Genomic DNA, 25,209 nt, shown 5'->3' on the forward strand with positions numbered 1-25,209 from the left:
GGAGTATTTGCATGTAATTCGATATCTTATGAAGTTTTTAGGATTTTTTGATAACCACTAAAATTTAATTCTCCAAAAAACATATGTATTTGCTTTCTGTATACGTGGATCATGTTTTGTGAGCTTTTTGGTTTTACAGTGATGCTAGGAATGTCTTGTTGTAGTCTCCATCGAAGACTTAGATGAATTTAGGACGCTGTCCTTGAACTTACTATAATACATAAGAATGAAACCTACATATTATAAACGTTGAAAAAATTATGTCAAACCATTTGGCTTTTGGGCTCACTCGTGAGCAAGTCAAGGCCTATTTTTGTTATCATGTTGTCCAGATGGTCATTATGGGAGAGTTTGGATGGTACTGGAAAATGTCGACTCCCATGTGACATGGATACATATCCTTAGTTGAAGATCTTCCCAAATAAGATATCAATTTTGTGAATTTTGATTGGACTGAGGAAGTAGTACACGATAAGGAATCCATCTAGTTGAGACTTTGATGTATTATTTTGCATGAGTAGCCTCAGATAGTAATGATCAGTAAGCATGCATGTTTGATTGTTAAGTTTCTATTTGTTTTGATTTCAATTTGTGTTGCTATAGTCATTGTCAAACATTTTTCAACATCTTGAACACTTGCATATCTTTCTGCTGTTTAGTCCATCCTTCCTTATCTATTCTTCATTGTGAATCTCCATGATTGTATCGTTCAAGATATTCTCTATCTTACTTTAGTCTTCATTTATTTTCTTGCTTAGTGCTTGTTATGGCTTGTTTGTCTGATGAACTCTAGATTTCATTTCTACTTTTTCCCTCCAGATAATAGAAGTTATCAGTTTTGAGCATAGCACCTCTAAATCAACTATTTGAGAGAGTCAATGCCTTCCCCCATATATTTGTCAAATTCGATGAACATAGCAAGACTTATCAACAAAACCTATTGTGGGTACCCCAAAATAAATCAAAACCAATGTGAGGATGATAGCACCTCATGTAAATTTGAGAATTAAACTTGAGAGCACATGCACAAAGGCACATGCCTCATCCCCTCATGTAAATAAAACTTTCTGACTTAAGGATGCATCTAACGGGTATTATCATGTGCTCATAAGCTTTGGTAATAAAATTTAACTCAAGGATGCTCATCCTCATATAAACTTAATTTCAGCTTGATGGAACATGGGATCCTCATAACACTTATGATAAGGAACACAAAAGTCAAAATGTGATAAGCACTTAAAAGGTGAAAGGCAATGATAATTTGGTTGAGATAAGTAGAAGTAATAGGTGGTTTTATTTAAAAAGTTATTACTGGGAGTTATCATAACTTCACCACCAATCTCTTCTCGACATCTAGCGACAACTGCCCCATGTTTTCCTATAGATTGAGGCCTCATTTGCCATTCACGAGAACAACAACAAGGACAATGAAAATATAAAGAAAAAGCTGAGAGAAATTAGAAAAAAAGAGGGACTTGAAGTGTAAAAGAGCAACGACAAGGTCGTTTATAATTTTTTTTTGAAATGGAGGAGGGTTGCAGAACATAATTTGGAGAGCCAAGATCCCATCTCATTTTTCTTAAATATTGTAATACATTAGAAAGATAATAAAATCAATACCTCTCTGTATTTCAGTTCTGATATTTGTTTAATTCTTTGCTTTCTACTAATCAAGGGTTTCTTTTAATAAGAGTAATTAATAAGAATAAATAAATTTCTTGAAGCATGCATCTCACAACCTTTCTTTACAAACATAGTGATACTAATATATATCGAAGGAGTAAATATTTAGGAATTGAACTATTCTCCTTGAGATTGGTGATACACTATTGTCAAGAAGAGATTAGCCTACCCAAAGATTATTTCTCCTCTGATGGATACTAGCACAACTTTGAAATTTTTTGTAAAATATATACATCGGGCATTCTGACACTTGCAGCTATGTAGGTTACAACTGGCTTACCCTGTTTATCTGGTTTGACCCAAAGTTAACTTTTATCAATTTTAGCCCACCTCAACTACATAATTACTATTTTACCCTTGTTATTCAATAGCTTAGAATGATGAGGCTGAAGTTGGGATGCCCCTGATTTCACACAAGGCTGCACTCTAAGTGAATCCAAAGATGTCAAACCTGCCATGCACCCACACCCACATTGTGCATAAACACGTTTCACATATCACAGCAATATCTTCTACTGGAATCAAATAGAAGTGTATGTACAAAACATACAAAAAAGGGAATAAATATAATAGACATGATATAGAAAAGATATCTCATAAATAAAAGAATCATGTCTCAATCGTAATACATCTGATAACTGAAACGATGAGAATGTCAACATGAATCAACTGGAATCGTACTAAGGTACACTGCCTTTACAAAATGAGAATAAAACTCTAATGTCTGAATAAAATATAAAATCTACTGTGGAGCCCCTAAAAACTCATGTGACAGCGACTATGTAAGAACTCCATCATCCTGCAGCTCTCTGTACCTCTGTACCACCTAAAAGAAGAGAAAATAACAAAAAGAACCACACAAAGAGCGTTAGAGTACTACAGCAAGATCACGACCATCCGCCCCAAGGGGAAGGGCTACTAGATGGAGTGGAGGCTCTATCTATAAGCATATTTTACATAGATTCATTTTCCCTGTATCTAAGTGGAATTAATATTAAGAAACCTACAACTTGAGACGTAGTATGTCGAGCAAAATAATCCAAAAAAGAAAACCTTCATGTATATACCATTGTCTCAAATTATAGACATCTAAACATTAATACCGAACTAAGAACAGACAATCTAATGAAATCAACAATTAAAAATCCACAACACGAGACTGGTATGTCGAGGGAAATAATACAAACAAGGAAACCCTCATATATATACCATATGTCTCAACTTGTGAATCGCTAATCATTGATCCCAACTAGGAAGTAAAGAAAACAGTAAAGAAAATAAAGACATCAGTTCATCATATTTATATTATCTTCCATTATCACTTGAAAGATAAAATAAATACTAACACATAATCTCGTTTACTTCAAAAACAAAGTATCTCAGTCTTGTAGTTCAGTAATGGATCATATTCTTAACTGGTATTCGCCAAAGTCTTAGGCTATAGATCAACAATCTAAGTTTATCGGACTACCCTGTAGGTATCCTAAAAAGTGTACACAGCTCATTAGCCTTATCGTGATCTTAGCACGTTGCCTGAGTATGAGACGGCCCACCATATAGGTATCCAAATAGATGGCCTCACAAGCCTCATAATTATACAGCTCATAAGTCTCATCGCACACTCGTGCGGACGAACTGCTATACAAAGCATCCAAACCCGACTCAATGGCCTGTACATATGGAATATCGACACACTACCTCATGTAGCACTGAGCTGAGCTCATCAATGACTTTTATTTCATGTATAAACTATGTATGTCTGGTATGTTGACGTACTATCCTATATAGTACTGAGTTGTGCTCATCAACATTATCCAATGTGTATATGAACAATCTCTAACTCAAACGAAAATAACCCAACACTTGTCATAATCCCCTTTGGGATACTTAGATGTGTACAATTTCTTTGTACTTGTGTATTCATAAATTTACATGTAAAGAAGTGTAGCTCGAAACCTACGAATCCATCTCCAATAGATACAAAAGAAATATCAGAAAATCAACCTTAGTAGTCGATGACTTGTTGGCCTTCTTGTTTTGATGATGATTTAACAAACAATTTACATCTAATATTATTTATCTAGTATTTGTATTTTGTTATTTATTATAGATAAACAATAAGTTGGAGGATGGATAGATTGCGCCATAACGATCATATCAAATGGAGGTTGGTGGAATAGTGGTTGAAGCTATGCAAATTCAAGTTGAAGATCCAAGTTCAAGCTTCATCCGCAAGTGTACCAAGGTGAGCTCATTGAAGACCTTCATCAAGCTTGGGTAATTTAGTTTAGGAGTTTATATTATGTGTGTTAGTACTTTAAGCTTAATCATATACACACATACACGTTTTGGTTTTGTATATATATAGTTATATATATACATATATGTTTTGGTTTGATAGTTTTCAAGTTTTAATATGAAACAATTTAATATAATTAGAAAACATATTTTTGTTTCATACTTATATGCATATATATGATTTTATCAATATCAATTTTATTTAGTTCAATAAAATCATGTTTTAGTGCATTATATGTGTATTTTGATAAAATACTACATTCATTGTTTATAGACTTTATAACAATAGTTTACATCTTTCTTCAAGTCTATAAAATCATTTTGTAAAGTTTTAAAACATGGTTTAGCCAAAATGTCAAAATTCATATGTTTACATTTTCATGTTTTGGACTATTTTATAAAATAATGATATTTCTCATTTAGGAAGTCCTTTTAGAAAACTAGTTTTTATAGCATGTGTATTATCATGTGTACAATCATTTCCTAAACTTTCATAATTTTTTGAATTTATTTGATATTTTAAACAGTGTTTTAAAATTAGCAAACTGTTTTCAAACGTGAAAATTTCATATATCAGTTCACGGTCGACCGCCATGGTCGACCACGCCTATGTTTTTTTCTGAGTGAGCAGCAGTAACTTTCACGGTCGACCGTGGCGGTCGACCGTCAAGCTGAAAATTCCCACGGTCGATCACCACGGTCGACAGTCGAACTCTCTGGAAGTTTTCTCTGCTTTGATGACCTTCGCGGTCGACCGCCGCACTGTCTTTTCATTCCCAACGGTTATTTTCTGCACCCGTTGTTTGAGGCTTTTTGGTTTTTTGTTTGAGGTTTTTGGCTGAGGTTTTGGGAGGCTATAAATACCCCCTTGATCTCAGTTCTCTTATCTCATCTAAGAAATGTTTTAAAGAGTTTAACAAGGGTTTAAACTTGTTTAGTGTTTGTTTAAAAGTGTGTTTAAAAGCTTTTAAGCATTTGGAAGTTTGGTTTTGTGAAGATAACTTTCACAAGAGCTTGAGGAGATTATCTATTGGTGTTTGAGCATCCAACTACTCTTCCTCTACCTTTTTATTTATTGAGAAGTTTTCTAAACTCTTTTCTAGCTTTACATTTGCTTAGTTATTTGATTATGATTCTTTAAAGCTAGTTTTTATATTGAGTTTAGAATTGATTTTATTTTCTTATTGCTTACACACACAACCATTGAGCTTATTGTATTTACCTTTATAAGTATAATTTGGGTTGTGGGGAGTTGTAACAATTGAGATTGAGCTATATTGAGTTCTCATCTATTGTAAAGAACAAATTTAATTATTTGTTATATTGTGAGATTGTAAAGTTTTCGGTTAGCTAGAAAACCGAGTGTGAGGAGTGGACGTTGATCGGTGAGCGTTGAAAACCGACATAGTGTGGTTGTAAACGTTATTCGGGTGAGCATAGAAAACCCGGTCGTGATAGTGGATTTCTCCCCGGGAGTGGGGAGCGGAGAAGTAGGATGGAAGGTCCGAACTCCATGATCATTTGATTGTGTTTGAGTGTGCTTTGACGTTTATTCTTATTTGTGCTCATTGCTCATTTCGCCATTATCTCATTATTCATATCATCCACTATCTTGTTTCATTTTGTTTAACTTTGTGTTAGTTTCATATCTTTGCATATATATCTCATAGTACATCTCGTTGCTAGGATATATTTTATTGTTCATATTGATTATCCTAGCTCTTTACATCTTGTTATATTTCATACTTGCTAGGATAAATTATTAATTTGTTTTTAATTGGCATAAAATCGGATTAGATTAGCATAAGACCCTAATCACCCACCTCTAGGGTCTAACATGACTAACCTGAGTAGTCGACTACACTGAGTTCATCTCGAACCTGGAAACACCTAACCAAGTGTTAGTAGTCGACTACTAATAATACTAGTCGACTACTCTGCATTGAAACAACTTTGTGAAATGCATCATGTAAGGAGTAGTCGACTACTTTATTCGTTAGTCCACAACTCTGAGTTCGACAGAAAGCTAAAAACTTAGATTTTTGATGTGTTAGTGACTTATTCTCAAATAAAACTTGATTAAATCACATGCAACTTAAGAAAAAGGTCTTAGTTTTTTGAAATCAACCTTCATAAATTAAAATCACATGATTCAACTCTTAAATTAACACAACTTTAGGGTTAACATTTTAATTATTCATAATTTCACATAAAACATGAATTTAAAACGTAACTTAACTTGGACGTGGTTATTATTTATCATTCAACCGAGATAAACCCTTATAAACACGTTCATGTCACTGTGATTTAGCAATCTAGGGTTTAAACATGACTAGTTAACAAGAATACACAATTAACACTCAAGTTAGGGTTTATGCACCTAAGTTAAATTTAAATTAACAAATTTAAACAAAACTTTTATTTACCCTAATGATCACAATCATATGTCTAACATAAACAACAAGGAAAAATGTTAAATCTAGCATGTATCTCAGATTTATTATCAAAACCTATCATTTAATCATATTGAAATAAGAAAAGACATGAAACATTGATTTAATCTCTTTAAATAATCTATTAAATTAAGGGTGTAGGAGAGGATGAAGATGATCTTGCCTTAGATGATGCTGGAGCCCTCTACCACGTGTGTGCAAGATCTCTCTTCAGCCACAAAGTTCAAAAGTCCGCCTTCCCCTCGACGAACACCTCAAAAATTCCCTCAAAAGTCACAAACTAGGGTTTAGGGTTTGAGGAGGAAGGTGGCTGTGGATCTTATAACTTTAACAACCTTGGTTCAGATATAATTCAAATCCAACCCAAAATCTGAAAGAAGAAATTAGAAACAACCATGATAGTCAATTACTACTCAGAGTAGTCGACTACTAAGGTGATTAGTTGACTACTCTGAGTGGTAGTCGACTACTAACAGCCCAGAAATAAGTTTTTGCATATTTTCGTGCATGTTTTCCGTCTACACTTATATATATACATTGCATTGATCTCAAATCAATCCTTAACATATTCAAATATCAAAATATGTTATTTATCACTATATAGCATACTTATTACTATTTTTCGCATGATATTCAAAATTCATGGGGTTCTATATTCTTACCCCATTAAAGGAATTTCGTCCCCGAAATTCCACAATCATATCTTAGTGATTAATAATATAAGAAAAGCACCAAGAGAAGATAATCTAGACAAAAAAACCCTCCCATACACATCTCATAGCATTAATCCCTAGATATAAATCATAGCAATATGTACACTTAACTATCTCGAATGCGGATATTCCCACTTAACTCCTAACTAAGCTGAACTAGTACATCAGGCGAAAAATCTAAACAAGGAACCCCCTATATATATACCATGTGTTCCGAATGGTTAGGAGCTAAGTGTTAATATCCCATTCTAGCGTTAAATATAAATATGACTATATAATCAATTTATAAATAAAAGTAAACCAATATAAATCAATCATTTTACCTGTTTAAACAGATGCGGAAATCACGACGTATATCCTCCTCGCGCTCCCAAGAAGCCTCCTCAGTTCCGTTTCGGTTCCATTGATCTTTGATTAGATGAATCACTTTGTTTCTAAGCTTCTTTTCCCCTCTAACAAGAATGCACACAGGAATTTTAATAGTAGTCAAATCATCAAGAATCTCTACCTTTGGCGCGTCTAACACTCGCTGCTACTACTCATCGCGTAGATGCTTCTTAAGCATCAAAATATGGAAAACGTCGTGTACACTTGAGATCGACGTTGGAAGATCTAGCCGGTATGAAATGGCTTCTATACGCTCCACTATCCTGAATGGAACAATATATCTCGGGAAAAGTTTTCCCCGTCTACCAAACTATTGGACTCCCTTCATTGGTGACACTTTCAGCAAGACACAGTCCCTAACCTGGAACTCTGATGGCCATCGTCTCTGATCTGCATAACTCGTATGATGACTCTGCGCTGCAAGAATGTGCTCCTGAATTATTTATATCTTCTCTGTAGTTTATCTTACTAGCTTCGGTCCAAGCAGTAGACTATCCTCTGGCTCTGCCCAACAAATAGCTGATCTACAAGGCCTCCCATACAACACCTCATACGGTGCCATACCAATAGTCATTTGATAACTATTGTTATAAGTGAATTCGATTAATGGGATGTTGTCCTCTCAGCTACACTAAAAATCTATGACGCACGCTCGTAAGATATCCTCCAACACTTGGTTGACTCTCTCTATTTGTCCATCTGTCTGTGGGTGGAAAACACTAGAATACGACAATTGTCTACCGAAAGATTCTTAGAAGCTCCTCCAAAAATATGAAGTAAAAACTGAGCCTAGGTCTGACACAACTATCTCTGAAACTTCATGTAGTCTTACAATCTCCTGAATGAAAATTTTGGAATATTTTGGCATAAGTCTCATCCGTGTAAGTCATCTTTACTAGAATGAAATGTGCCGACTTTTTCAACCGATCAACTATTACCCAAATTGAATCGTTCCCCTTCTTCTATCTCGACAATCCTACAATAAAGTCCATATAAATATTTTTCCACTTCCACTCCGAAATGGGTAAAGGTTGTAGTGTCCCTGCCGGTCTCTGATGTTCTGCTTTTACTTGTTGGTAGGTAAAGCACCTCGCTACATACTCTGTAATCTCCCTATGCATGTCGTTCCACCAAAAGTGTCTCTTCAAGTCCTTGTATATTTTAGTTGTTCCTAGATGCACTGTGTACCTAGTACAATGCGCCTCATCAAATAAGTTCTTCTTCAACTGTGAATCACTCAACATCACTAGTCAGCCCTTCATTCGAAGTCCTCCATCGTCTCCAACGGTCCATTTAGCTTTTGGCTCTTTGGAAAGCTCCTTTCGGGTTTAAATCTAAGAGTCCTCTAACTGAGCTCTGACCACTTTATCATTCTGAGATTGCTGTACTGACAATGCTCCTAAGAATGCGCTACTCTTGCCGATTTATGGTCTGAAATCAAACTGGCTAAGAGTGTACATATCTCGATATTACGAGCACCTCAAACCTGTAATCCGATGTCGATGCTTCCTACTTAATGTGTTTGCTACAACATTAGCCTTTCCTGGATGGTACTGAATCGTAAATTTGTAGTCTTTGATAAACTCAATCCATCATCGCTGTCTCTGATTTAGCTCTTTCTGAGAGAAAAGATACTTTAAATTCTGATGATCCATAAATAGCTCGAACTGTACTCCATATAGATAGTGTGTCCATGTCTTCAGTGCAAAGACCACTGCTGCGAGATCCAAGTCATGTGTACGATAGTTCTGCTCATGTGTCCTCAGTTGCCACAATATGTATGCTGCTACTCTTTGGGTTTGCATCAAAACACCTCCTAGACCCGATAGCGATTTATCAGTATAGGCTACAAAGGTTCTGTCACTGCTCAGAATAATCAATACAGGCGCTGAAGTCAACTTAGTCTTCAAGGTCTCAAAGTCCTCCTGATACTCTGTACCCCAAACAAACTGTATACCTTTCTTCGTAAGGCATGTAAGTGATGTTACAATCTTTGAGAAGTGCTAAATGAACTTCCTGTAATAGCCGACCAAACCTAAGAAACTACGAATCTCTGAAACCATCTTCCACGGCTCCTAATCTAGTACTGCCTCAACTTTAGCTGGATCAACTGCAATGCCCTCTTTGCTGATGATGTGGTCCAAAAATCTAACCTTAGATAGCCAAAACTCATACTTGCCGAACTTAACGTATAACTGATGCTCCCGCAAAGTCTACAAAACTAATCGAAGATGCTGCTCGTGCTCTACCTTCGATCGTGTATATATAAGGATGTCATCGATAAAAATGATCATGAATTAGTCCAAGTATGGACAAAAAACCCAGTTCATTATGTCTATGAATACTGCGAGTGCATTAGTCAGTCCAAATAGCATGACCAGGAATTCAAAGGACCCATATCAAGTCATAAAGGTGGTCTTAGGAATATCCATCTCCCGAACCCGCAACTGATGATATCCAGAACAAAGATCAAATTTTGAAAAGTATTGCCCTGTAACTGGTCAAACAAGTTATCAATTCTCGGTAATAGGTACTTATTCCGGATAGTGACCTTGTTCAACTCATAATAATATATGCATAAACGCATGCTACCATCCTTCTTCTTCACGAAAAGGACCAGCGTTCCCCATGAAGAATGACTCTGATGAATGAAACTCTGTGATAACAACTCATCTACCTAGGTTTGGAGCTCTTTCATCTCAGCGGGCGCCATACGATAAGGTTCTCAGGATATCGGTGCTATGTCTGGCTGCAACTCTATGCAAAACTCGACCTCTCTTACTGGAGGTAATCCCGATATGTCCTGAAAGACATTTTGATACTCTGAGACTACACGCATCTCACTCAACTCGGCATCCCGATCCCGCATCATCACCTCCTCCATGTATGCTAGAAATGACTCTGCAAATTGGTTTCCCTGTGAGGTCACTACTACCAACTCAGACCTATCGAACGCTCGCAAGCTGACTGTTTTAGCAATATAGTCGATACTCATATAGTAGGAAGATAGTCAATCCATAGCAAGGATAACATCAAACTCAGACATACACAGGATGATCAAATCAACCATGAACTCAGAATCATCTAAGCCGACGATACATTTCCTACAGATGTTCTCTAAGAGGGACACCTCTCCCAAAGGAGTAGACACAGATAAAGGGATATCTAAAGGCTGTGCTACAAGCTGAAGTATAATCATAAAATCATGGGAGATGAAAGAATGTGAAGCGTTTGAATAAAAAAGAATACGGGCTGAAAAGGAGTTTACAAGGAACGTACCTCCTACCATGGCCCCATTCACATCATGATCCGAGGAATAACTGCATACACTCTACCGATGGCTGACTATTGCTATACTACTGGCAGAGGAACATATGAGACTATCTGTCCCTCAGAAATCTCCCGAATGGCTCTAATCTGGCCTGTTGGTCCCTCAATCCTTGGGATGGCAAGTGGTGTCTCTATCCTCTGCTGTTGCTGTTACTGGCCATAACCATGGCCTTAAAACTACTGACCCTGACTACGGTTCTGCTACTAACCGTGTCCTTGTCCCTGCTATTGGCCCTAGCCTCTACTCTGTTAGCATCCTACTGGTGCACTACGACAATCCCTAGCCTTATGGTCGATCTTGTTGTAGTTATAACATGCACCCTAAATCCTACGCTGCTGTGGTACTGTCGAACCATGATGTGCTCCTTTCTTATGTTGATGATGAAATCCCTTACTCCGCTACTGGAGTCCTCCAGATCCATCAAAAGGTCTATTTCCCTTGCTATTGTCATTCTTCTATCCTGGCTTGGTGTTACCCTCTTTGCTCTTCTGAAACATCACAGTCTCATTTTCCTACAAAATGGCTGCATCAGCCACTTCCTGCACTGAATAAAATAGCCTAGATATGATATATCGACGTAGACTCGAGCGAAGTCCTGTTAAAAACATCTGAGCCTGTAGCTCATCAATATGCCACATGTTCGTGAATCTGAGTAGGGCTATGAATTTACTCTCAATATGACACCGACATGTCTCCCCGCTCTAAGCAGGCTAGCTGCATTTTCTACAACCGACACATACTACTTATCAAATAAGTATACAAAAGTCTCCCATGAAATCTTTATCCTCTGCTCCGGAGTGAACCGAAGTTGATACCACCCTCCTGCATCACCCTTGAGGCTAAAAGCTACTAGCCTCTGCTTCTGCATAGTATCCATATTAAGTATATCCAAGATGTTACTCACATCCTCCTTCCACTTATGTGCCGCAATAGAATCCAACGTGCCGTGAAACTCTGGTATCTTCAACTTTTGGTATCTCTCCAACAAACGTAGCCATGCCTCATGCTTAGTTGCTCCCTCTATAACTGGTGGTGGTGGTGTAGTTATTGGCGTCTCTTCTGGTGTTTCCTCCTAAATAGGTACCTCCTGTGGAGACTGATTTGACAATTGCTCCTCTATCGCCACTAGCCGAGCAGCTAACGGTGCTATGAGATCGACTAAATACTACAGAGCCTGCTACGGCTCGGGCTCTGAATCAGCTTGCCCAGTAACATGAGCACGAGTACCTCTACGACCACGTCCTCTTCCTAACATCTAGAGATTTGGGAGTAGAGTTTGTTAAACATAGTAAATATATATCAATAGGAAAATAATATCACATATTACTCATCACATGTTTTACATTTCAAATAGATAGTCATCATAAAAAAAAATTTGTGATTTTTGCGTGTATATATATATAACGTCCTCACTCATTCTAGGAACTTCTAGCGAACTCTATACATAATTCCTAGGAAAATCTATCCTAGCTCCACAATATGACACATGAATGATCCTAAGGATGCTGGAACTAGAGCTCTAATACAACCTGTGACGACCCTACTTTCACACAAGGCTGAATTCTAAGGTGAACCCAGAGATGTCAAACCTTCCATGTACCCACACTGTGCATAAACACGTTTCACTAATCACAGGAATATCCTCTAGCAGAATCAAATAGAAGTACATGTACAAAACAGACAAAATAAGGGAGTAAATGTAATAGACATTATATAGAAAAGATATCTCATAAATAAAAGAATCATGTCTCAACCGTAATACATCCGATAACTGAAACCATGAGAATGTCAACATGAATCAACTAGAATCGTACTGAGGCACACTGCATTTATAAAATGAGAATGAAACTCTAATGTCCGAATAAAACATAAAATCTACTGTGGAGCCTCTAAAAACTCATGTAACGACTGTTTTGGTGGAAAGTTAGTTCTTTCATTAGTGGACTCATTACAACTTCTGTCGTTATAATAAACTCAACAAAAATGAAAATAAAAGATTACAACTCTCTTAAAACACACACAACAGATGTTTATCATCCACTGCCTGTATGGATATTGGCCTATGCCAGGTTTTATCCGTGGTCCACCAACTGATCAGATCAAAATATAAGTTTCGTTATCTCACAAAAGAGACAAGAAACTGAAGCGAATATCATAGCAAGGTAAGATACCCACTCTTCTCGAGAATCACAGTTAGGTACAATCTCAAGAAAATGGATGAACGGATGCAGTTCTCTTGAACTCTTCCTCTTTATATTGAATAGCTCACTGAGATGTCTTTCTCCTCTATGAAATTCATGCTCCTCACTCTTTTGTTCAACAGGGCTTCGCCGAGGCTCGATAATTCTGGATCTGTGTAAATGAAGACCCTAGGGCTATATTTATAGGCTTCAGAAGCTTGATTTTTGGATAAGAATGGTTGATTCCCTCTTATCTTCAGTTGTAACCATTTAACCACATTCCAAGATAACTTCAAATTAGTTGGAGAGGCTTTGGATCAGAATATACCAAAACCTAGACGGTTAATGGGCAAAAACTACAAAAAAAAAAAATGTTTTCGGGACCTAAGATAGTCTTTGTGTCTCGACCAACTGAGATATAGTTTGTGTCTCGGCTGGCTGAGACACTTGTTGTGTCTCTCAGTTTTTGACTGAAGCGTCGTTTTGCGCTATTTTACTATTTTCACTGTAATTTTCCCGTCCGATCTCAGAATGGTGCGATTCAAAGTGCGTTGGAAAGTTGAAGAAGAGATATACATCCTCCTATAGGTGAATTATACATGGAGTGGATGATACATGAATGGAGCTTCATCTTTCATGAGTGAAACATAACTCCCGATCGGATCGTTTCTTTATTATTGTGTCGTTTCATTGATTTGTACGCTTCGTCGACTCACTTTATATGCTTATCATCTCAGATAATCCTTCTTGACTCAGATAAAAATGTTAATCATCTTTTCTTTATCTTGAGCTGTGTGTGGGAACCCATAGGCAATTTTTTTGACGTATACAAATAACCCCTCCAAAGTGTTTCTGTCTCATTTTTTTATAGAAGAGCCTAAACTAGTTTGGATGTGATAGACCTAACCTTCAGTCAGTGTAAAAGGACCTATAATTGGCTTCAATTATCAACTTCTATGATTTTGTCTATTCAGTATTTTGTCGAATAGCCAAAATTCTTCCGGCGTTGTGTTTATCATCTAACCGTTGTCGAAGTCTCGAATTAAAACTGGTATGTTGATTTATGATTTTAGATTGTATCATTGAGTTGATGCTTGAACTGACTATCTTCGTCAAGGATTCATATCTGAAATATGGTTGAAATCCTTATGATCATTCTTTGTTTGGGAGTCAATCTGAGCCTTGTTTTGGCTAAAAATTATCGACACATTGACCTTCATCGCAATGTGTTGACTAGCGTTGACTCTTCCTCGTAACGCGTTAACCATCATTGACCTTTATTGTAACGCGTTGACCAGTATTGACCGTCATTGCAACACATTGACTAGCATTAACTTATGGCTACGCTTTGACTAGCGTTGTCCTTCATTGTGATGCGTTGATCGGTGTTGACTTACGACTATGTTTTGACTAGCGTTGACCCTCATCATGATGCGTTGATCGGCGTTAACCTTCTTTGCAACATGTTGATCGGAGTAAACACAGTTTATACTCATACATTGACTGGAGTCTATACAGTTTAGGCTCTTAAGGCGTTGGAGCAAGGAGGACCGATTTATACTCATATACTCCTAGGAGTTTTGGAAATCAGTTTAACCTCATGTGCCCGTTGGAGGTTCAAGAAGATGCAGTTTATACTCATATACACATCGGAGTGTCGGAAAGAGCGAACTGAGAATGCTTTGAATGCTTGTCAGGTTGAGCTCTTTGTGTGAGATTTGATCGTAGGTCCAGCCGTTGGTGCTGATATAGCTACTATCTCTGAAGTTACCGAACATCTGAAGTTATTATCCTCAAAGCTTCGGCTGGAGTTGAGGTTAGCTTCGCTGTTTAAGTCATGAGACCAATCGGTGAAGCTGAAGTGTTAGTGATTTTTGCCCCTTATTATGATTACCCATTCTATTTTGAATAGATAAGCATAATACTCATAGGATTTTTGGCAAACCCTCAGCCATCAACGGGTTTGAAGTGCCTTTAATGACTACCGTTTGATTTAGGCTAGTATGCAGATTGTTTAAGTTCGTTTTGCATGTAAAGTTGTGGTAAGAGAATAAACTCTCTTAGACTTGGTGCTATGATATTGAATACATAGGCTTAATCATCCCTCACGGGATGCTCATAGGATTTTTGGAAAACCCTCAGTCATCAACGGATTTGACTTGCCTGTACCGATTACCATTTGAATCGGGTTAGCATGTAAATTATTTAAACTCATCTCACATGTAATGCTCTGCTAAGAGAATGAAGTCTCTTAGACTTGTTGCTATGATATTGAATACATAGATTTGGTCATTTTTGCGGTAACGGACCACCCGACAATGCGTGTTAGACGTAGGCTTATCTCTGATTACGGGTCTAGATAAAGTTTCCCATACGTGTGAAGCTTATCGAATACATGGGCTGTTGTCCTTTTCATAGTAAAAGACTAACCGACAACGTGTGTTAGGCGTAGGCTTATCTCTAATCAGAATCGAGATAAAATCCATCATATGTGTGAAGTATGGATTTTGGCATTATTAATTATAACCTATCATGATGTCGAACACGTCGGCTGTTATCCTTTTCATGGTAAAAAACTAACCGGCAACGCATGTTAGGCATTAACTTATCTCTATTCAAGAGTCGAGATAAAGTTTCCCATACGTGAAACGCATGGATTTTAGTACTGAAGAGCTGTGTTGTGTCTTCTCTTGGGGCAAAGATGAACCCTGTGCTGAAGAGGAAGAATTTTATATTCTATCTCTAGGTGCAAAAGAAATTCAAAGTAGGATCTCCACTTCGAGAATCTGAAGGACGAAACTATGAGTAGAATCTCCACTCCGAGAATCGAAAAGATTTAGATAACCCTAATTGTTTAAAAGTTTAGCTATCTAATCTAAAAATAAATTTCTCATTTATCGAGATGAAATTCCAACTTTAGCCCTAACTGTTTAATGGTTTGGCTAAAGAGGAGATTGAGACGATCCTAACTGTTTAAAGGTTTGATCGCTCGATGTGGGTGGAAGCCTCTCGTTTATCAAAAGGGGATTCTGATTTTGGTCCTAACTATTTAAAGGTTTGACCAAGATGGATTTTTAGACGATCCTAACTGTCTAAAGGTTTGATCGTTTAATTTGTGGACCTCTCGTTCATGAAAGGAATCGAGAGGGGATTTTGGCTTTGGCCCTGACTGTTTAAAGGTTTGACCGAAGGGAGTTTGAGACGATCCTAACTGTTTAAATGTTTGATCGTTCAATTTGTGGACCTCTCGTTCAGGGAAGGACTCGAGAGGGGATTTTGGCTTTGGTCCTAACTGTTTAAAGGTTTGACTGAAGGGAGTTTGAGATGATCCTAACTGTTTAAAGGTTTGATCGTTCAATTTGTGGACCTCTCGCTCATAGAAGGAATCAAAAGGGATTTTGGCTTTGGCCCTAACTATTTAAAGGTTTGACCAAATGGGGGTGAGGTGGTACAAAAAACAGTAGGAGTATCGATTTGCACAAATCATTGTGTTTATACAGTAGGAGCTTCTGGTGTCAAGTTACAAGGATTTTAACACAAGGGGGTTTGAAACTTTCAATACTGTGTCTGGACTCTAATAATGTAAGTGTTGAGTGTACAGTCATGGCAGGAGTTTGAGTGGATCAAACCAAAAATAATTTTTAGTAAACCCACCATCAATTGATTTGATTAGTAAGAGATTAAACACTCCACAATTAGACCATAGGGGTTTCGTGAGGGAAGATTGACCGGATGAAGTCATTGAATATCATCTCGACGAAAGTGTGCTTGAGAAGTCAAAGAGAGAGGGTTTTAATCATCTTGAAAATGATTAAATAGCCAGAGTGGAATATTCTTAATCATTCTTTATCATGATTAAGAATTTATTGGTTTTGGGTTATCCTTAAGAATACCATTGTAGTATTCTCCAGAAATTTTCCATCAAAGGTAGGGAATAGTTTAGCCTCATGTACTAGTTGGAGGTTTGGGAAACAGTTTAGCCTCGTATACTAGTTGGTGGTTTGAGAAACAATTTATACTCGTATACCTTATTGGAGTAGATGGAGAAGTAGATTATACTCGTATACTCTTTGGAGTCTACACCACTCTCATTTGGCTTGTTTTGTCGTTATAACACCGGAGTCAATTAAGGCTTGGATTTTAGTTTTGAGGCCAAAAAAACCTTTGTGGGATGAAGAACCTTCCTATGGTATGCACAATAGTTTGGATCCGTAATCCTCTTAGCTCCTTTCTGATCTTTAATAGGCGGTAGTTTGATCTTATTTTGTGAGAGTTCAAGAGCTTTTGAAGCGGGATTTTGATTGGGTTTTGACACGTGGCTTAGGAATTTGTCTTGGCTTTGCAACCTTCACATTTTCAGCAGAGATTCTAGACGAGTTTCATGTCTTCCAACCCTACACCCAGTTTTAAATGGTTTTTAACAAGTTTTGTTTTGGTTTCATGATCCTAATCAACTATTTTTGTGTATAAAGAGAATTTCTTTCGTAGTATATGATATAAGGTTTAATCTTTTCTTTATAAAAGATCACCAATGAATTTCCTGAGAATATTATGGATCTAAAAATGTTTTAAACATGAGTTTAAACTATGATTTGCTATAAAACATGTTTAGGGTTTAATTAACATATCTAAAATGTTAGATTTTATTTCATGTGTTAGATAATCATCAGAGGATGTTTAGGGTTTAATTAACATATCTAAAATGTTAGATTTTATTTCATGTGTTAGATAATCATCAGAGGTGTTATTTTAGTATTTAAAATGTAAAATGTTAGATTTTATTTCATGTGTTAGATAATCATCAGAGGTGTTATTTTAGTATTTAAAATGTTTTATACATGTTTTACAGCAAGTTAATTGTAACGCCCCTATTTTCACAGATGGCTACAGTCCAAGGTGAACCCAGAGATGTTAAACCTACCATGTATCCATAATGTACAATAACACATTTTACCAATCATAATAATATATCTTCTAGTGGAATCAAAAGAAGTGTAGGTACAAAACACGCAAAATAAAGAAATAAATATATTAGACATGATATAGAAAGAGTGATCTCATAAATAAAATCATGTTTCAACTATAATACATCTAATATCTAGAAGAATAAAAATATCTCAACATGAATCAACTGAAAAATTATACTAAGGCACACTGTCTTTACAATATGAAATAAAACTCTAAAGTCTGAATGAACTCATAAAGAAATCTACTGTGGATCCTCTACTACTAACTCGTGTACTCCGTCATCCTGACGCTTTTCGAACCTCTGTACTGCCTGAAAGAAGAAAAATAACAAAAAGAATCACATAAAGAGCGCCAGAGCGTTACAGTAAGATCACCTCCATCCACCTCCAGGGGAAGGGCTATTAGATGGAGTGGAGGCTCCATCTAATAGCATAGTCTACCTAGATTATTTTTCTTGTTTCTAAGAAGAATTAACATTTAGAGACTTACAATACGAGACGTAGTACGTCGAGCGAAATAATCCAAACAAGGAAACCCTCATGTATATACCATTATCTTAAATTGTGAATCACTAATCACTAATCCCAAACTATGAAGTAAAGAAAACGGTAAAGGAACTAAAAGCATCAATAAATCATATTTATAATATCTTCCACTATTACTAGGAAGATAGAATAAATACTAACATATAATCCTGTATACTTTCAAGAGGCTAGTATCTCGGTCTTATAGCTCAAATATGTGTCATATTCATAACTGACATCTGCCCAATGACTTAGGCTATCAATTAATAATCTCAAAGCAACAGACTATCATGTAAGTGTCCTAAATAGTGTACACGGCTCATTAGTTTCATCGTTATCTCAGCACGTAGCCTGAGTGCGGAACGACCTACCATATAGGTATCCAAATAGATAGCCTCACAAGCCTTATAATTATACGGCTCACAAGCCTCATCACACACTTGTGCGGATGCACTGCTATACTAAGCATCCAAACCCGACTCAATGGCCTGTATATATGGAATATCTATGCACTACCTCATGTAGTATTGAACTGAGTTCATCGACGATATCCATCTCATGTATAAACTGTGTAAATCTGGTATATCTACGCACTATCCTATATAGTACTGATCTGTGCTCATCAGTGATATCCAATGAGTGTATGGACAATCTCTAACTCTATTATAAACAACCCAATTCTTGTCAAAACCCCCTTTGGGATACTAATGTATGTACAATGCCACTGTACTTTTATATTCATGTAATTACATGTGAGGAAGTGCAGCTTGTACCCCACAAACACATCTCAAACAAATACAAAATAAAACTCAAGAAATCAAGTCTTAGTAGTTGACTACTAGCCTGAGTAGTCGACTACTCTGAGTTCATTCAGAACCTGGAAGATTCTAACTAAATGTTAGTAGTCGACTACTATTAACATTAGTCAACTACTCTTCTTTGAAACAGACTCTGGGAAATGCATTAGGTAAGAAGTAGTCGACTACTCTCTCTGTTAGTCGACTGCTCTGAGTTCAACATAAGTCATAAATTTAATCAATAGGATGTAGTCCTCTCAGCTACCCTAAAAACCTATAACACATGCTTGTAGCATATCCTCTAATACCAGATTCACCCTCTCTGTCTTACCATCCGTCTGGGAGTGGAAAACACTACTAAATGACAACTTGCTGCTAAAAGCATTATGAAAACTCCTCCAGAAATGGGATGTGAAGACTGAACCCCAATCTGATACAATCTTCTCTAGGACTCCATATAATCCAACAATCTCTCGGATGAAAATCTTCGCATATGAATCCACCCTATATGTCATTCTCACTGGTAAGAAGTACGCCGATTTCATCAATCGATTTACTATTACCCAAATAGAATCATGTCCTTTCTTTGAATTAGGCAATCTTATAATGAAATCCATAAAAATATATGTCCACTTCCACTCGGAACTAGATAAAGGCTGTAGGGTCCCTGTAGGTCTCTAATGTTCTACCTTAACTTGCTAGCAGGTAAAACACTTAGCCACGTACTCTGCAATCTCTCTATGAATACCACTCCACCAGAAATGCCTCTTCAGGTCTTTATACATTTTCATCGTGCCTGGATGCACTGTATACTTGCTATGATGTGCCTCGTCAAATAGATCTCTCTTCAGCTGTGGATTCTTCGGCATAACTAAGCGGCCATTCATCCGAAGGCCTCCATCTGCTCTAATAGTCCAATCAGCCTTAGGTTCCTTGGAAATCTCCCCCTTACGAGTTTGAATCCAAGAGTCCTCTAGCTGAGTTCCGACCACTCTATCGCTCCAAGATGGCTACACTGATAAAACTCCTAAGAAAACACTGCTCCCCCCAATCTCTAGCCTAAAATCATAGTGACTGAGGGTATAAAGATCTAGATGTAATGAACACCTCAAAGCTGCAAGCTCGTGGCGATGCTTCCTACTCAACGTGTTTGCTACCACACATAATTCTTAATAAACTCTACCCATCGCTGCCGCCTCTAGTTGAGTTCTTTCTATGAAAAGAGATATTTTAAGCTCTGATGATCTGTGAATAACTCAAACCGCACCCCATACAAATAATGCCTCCACGCCTTCAGTGCAAAGACCACTATTGCTAGCTCTAAGTCGTGCATAGGATAATTCTGCTCATGAGTCCTCAACTGCCTCGAAATATACGGCACAACTTTCTGGGTCTGCATCAATACACCTCTAAGACACGATAATGATGCATCAGTGTAGACAATAAAAGTCCTATCACTGCTGGGAATAATTAGCACTGGCACTGAAATCAACTTAGCCTTCAATGTCTCAAAGGCATCCTGGCACCCCGTGCCCCAAATAAAATGTACGTTCTTCTTAGTAAGGTGTGTAAGTGGCATTGTGATCTTTGAGAAATCCTGAATGAATTTTCTATAATAGCTCGCCAGATCCAAGAAGCTACGAATCTCGATAACGGTCTTCAGAACCTCCCAATCAAGAATGGTATCTACTTTAGCCAGATCTACTGTAATGCCCTCCCGGCTGATAACATGGCCTAATATTATGACCTCCGATAACCATAATTCACACTTGCTAAATATGAATTCGACCAGCAGAAGTTTGAAGAGTATCTCTCTTCTTCCTCCTCCAGATCTACCTCTCTTACCAAGCGCAGGAAGGCCTCCTCTTCTGGGAAAACCTGCTGGACTTCAGGCTTGAAGATCCAAGATCCTCTCACCGCCACGGCACTTACACCTCACGACTCCCCTACAGCATCCAACGAGGTCCAAGCTGTAGATCTAGGCCCCCCTTCCAGCAAAAGCTTAACTGGTGAAGACGTGCCAACTCTGTCGAAGAGAGCACGCCAAAGATGATGCCAACGCTTTGGGTGTCAACTGGCCAAGGCTTTGGAGCCAATGGACATGATCCGCTATGATGTGAATCTGAAATCTAGACAGCGCCGAGAATAACTACGGCGAGCAAACAACCCCTCCTCCAAAGCAGAGAAGAATGAATAGGTCCGCGTCAAAAGGACCCGTTCTAGCCTTGAGGAGCGAATCCAGAAGCGTCGCGCATTACTTTCGTACGCCCGCGTTCTTGTGCTAAAAGTGTAAGAAATGTAGAAGGAAGAGGTGATTAAAAAATCTCCCAAACATAAACAAGTGTCGAGGCCGAAGGCGAAGTCAATGCCTAAGGCAAAAGTGGACGAAGTTACCATTCGGCCTTCGTCAACTTCAGATCATGTTTCCCTTGTCCCCGTACCTCCGATGGAGTCATATGGTAGCATGGATCTCACCAAATTTAGAGTTCTTCTGAAAGACCGTCTTGGTCCTCTCTCCGAAGATCGAGGTAAAGCACCTATTAAGAAGCGTTTGGGACTGTTAAAGTGCTCCCAAATGACCATTCAGACTGGGGGTTGTGCTAATCCCCCCAATAATAACAAAGGAAAGCCCCTATTACCGACTGCATCGGATTGCGAGTCAAAGTTCAAGAGCCCGTTAGAGTTTCATGCTCACGAAGGTATAAATCTGAACGAGTGACTCTTGGAGATGCCAATGAAGCGTCGTATCTCTAGAGGGAAATATGTTCATATGATGATGATGTTATACCTGGTAAGTCGTGCCAACACACAATGGGTTTCTATGGTCATCAGACCGACGAATTGTACTATCGCGCTAGGGTACGAATAAGTCCCGAAAAAGAAATATCCGAGACACAGACTCGCACTGTCCGTGTGCCAAGATAATCAAGATGGTGTTGTCAGAATGTTGCTGTCCTAAGACCCCACAAAGGGATTTGGTGTTTTAAAGATTATCCATCGGAACATCCGAGACTATGCCGAGGCGTTTCCATAGAAGAAGGTCAACCGGCACAAGTAACAAGCTCTCGCGAGTTACTATCAACATGGTCAACAAAGGCAAATCCGTGCGACGCTTCAGTCCTGAACCTTTTGTAGAAGTATATCAGTGCATGATTTGGCTACAATCTAGAACTGTCAGACCTACACCCAAAAGGTCACGATCCTCAGATGACGAAACGTCAGATGCTTGCTCAGCGTTGGCTTCTGATTTTACAGCGTCCAGTGCAGGACAATCTTACGAATCGTTTATGATTAGCGCCGAGAAAATGGCTAAGATTCTTGAGGACGCTTTAGCCAAGTAGAAAGATAATTTTAAATTTGAATTGGAGATGGCTATAAAACAAATGAGAGATATGCACAGCCAACAAATTGCAGTGCTAACGAACCAGTAGGGAGATTCTAGCCGTCGTAATAATCCTAATAAGGTTGACGGTGATCAGGAAGCTGACGAGAACGCCAATATGGAAACCCCTCCCATTAATAACAATGCTGGGGGTGGACCCTCAGATGACAACAATACAATGGAGGACCATGTCACTTCTCCCCGTAATCGATCGAAGAAATATATGAGCAAGGATAAGAAGATGAGGGACTTGGAGAGCAAAATCGACGCGTTGATGAGTGCTCAGGAGGTAAAGAAGTTAGGAATACCATGTCCATACCCGAGGGAATGAGAGTCAATCCTATATCTAGCAAAGTTTAATCTGATTAACTTCACGTCGTTCGACAGAAAGGGTTCCCCCACCCAACATTTGATATATTTCAACTCCCATTTGGGGATAATCTCCGACAATAAACTTTAAATGGTACGGTCATTCGTGGGTACTCTTTGTGGAGTGGCCTTCGATTGGTATCGCTGCCTCAAGCCGGGGAGTATCAATAGTTAGGACGACATAGAAGACATGTTTCTTATGAATATTTTTGATGATGATACTGAAGTTTCAATTGGAACGTTGTTCGATGAGAAACAGAAGGATGGAGAGTTGGTGGAGAACTTCGTTAAAAGATTCCAGAACAAAACAATGAATTATCGAGATCCGATCAGTGAAGATTTTATCCTCGAGACTTGTCATAACAACCTTTCTCTAGGTATCGTGGAAGCTATGGGAATGGCACCGTCCAAGACTTGGAAGGACTTGAAAGTGCAAGGGGAACGAGCCGAACGTTTCCTCAAAATGAAGAAGGCTGAAAGAGGTCAAACGACGACTAATACTCTGAAGCAGAATTTTGTTCCTCGAGGTAAAGGGAAAGCTCAAGCGAGTGTGGTGGATGCGAACCAGACGTTTGAATTGCAACCACAACAGCAACAGCAACCACAAAAGGGGCCTCAACAATTGCAATGGCAACAGAGGTCACAAAAGCCAAAGACTACCGAACCAAAATTCCCAAAAGTTTATTCTTTCAGGGAGGATGAGATTCCTGGTCTCCTCAAACACCTCGTGGACAATAACAAGATCAAGTTACCCCTAATCCAAGACCAGAAAGACGCCAAGAAGGTTAATGATCCGAAATACTGCGCATTCGATAGAGTGGTGCATCATCCTACCAAGGCATGTTACACCCCTCAAGGATAAAATCCAAGCGTTGATCGATGTTGGAGTCCTTACGATGAAATCGGCCAAGGAAAATAAGGTGGGTGCAAATGCCGTATAAATCAGCTTCGGATTTGTTCCTTTGAACTAGTTCCAACCTGAGCCCGTGATAAATGTAGCAGTGAAGATCATCAATGACGATCCTCATAGACAACGCCTGAACGGACTTATGCCACACACAGCCCTAAATGGTGAGATTCTTTGGGTCCATCCTGATCTGATCAAAGATGAACAATGGGCTAGGTCGTCATCTAAGAAGATGTCAAAGGGGAAAGGAAAGTCCTGTTATAGAGTTGCAGCTATTCCAGAAGAAAATGTTGAAGGAATTCCTACTTTCCTACTCTCCGAAGATGAGCAAGAGGTCTTTGCTACCAGGAGTGGAAATGAGTACTATTTCAAGTATCCGAGTGCTTCCAATCAATTGGCTAAACAGGGGATAGCAAAAACTATTCCCTCCAAGACATTAGCAGAAATAGGGGTGGTCACGACTCCCCCGGCACCAGTTGAAAAGACTTAGCAAAAGCTAAAGGAGAAAGAACCGTTATACCAAGAGGGTCAGAACCCGAAGCAGTCTCGATTCAATCAACTGGTTGTGAGAGACAAACCGGGAAGCTCGAATACTTCATAGCGCTTTGATATTATGGTGCAGTTAGCCAATATACCGGCTAGAATAACTCTATATGAGCTACTATGTCTTTCGAAGGACACAAGGGAAGCACTACAAGAAGCCTTGGCCAACTCTGACATTTTCTTGACTCAGATAAAACCATCCCTTGAAGAACCAGAGCCTTCAGTGCAGCATTGCAACCTCACAGCACACCACCTTCCTTGCATTTCTTTCAACAAGGAGGACATGCAAACAAAGAATTCAAAGCATGATCGGCCCTGTATTTCACCTGGCACATTGGCTCCAGCGTTGTCAACCGAGTCCAAGTCGATCCGGGTTCTGCTATTAGCATCATGCTACTTCGATTGATATACAATCTTAGAATACCGGCCGATAAACTGGCCTCCATGGGAACTACGATCTACAGATTCAATACCAATGGGTCAAGACCATTGGGTAAAATTCGGGTAAAGATTGGAGATTTAAAGTCGAAAGTCACATGCTATGTGATTGACGCAGAGACTTCTTATAACCTACTGTTAGGTCGACCTTGGATCCATAGTGACGTTATAGTCCCTTCTACCCTCCATCAGTATCTTAAGTATGTAGACACTAATAATGAGGTCAAGACGATGGT

Source organism: Asparagus officinalis, chromosome 4 (genome assembly GCF_001876935.1).
Source record: "Asparagus officinalis chromosome 4, Aspof.V1, whole genome shotgun sequence".
NCBI lineage: Eukaryota > Viridiplantae > Streptophyta > Magnoliopsida > Asparagales > Asparagaceae > Asparagus > Asparagus officinalis.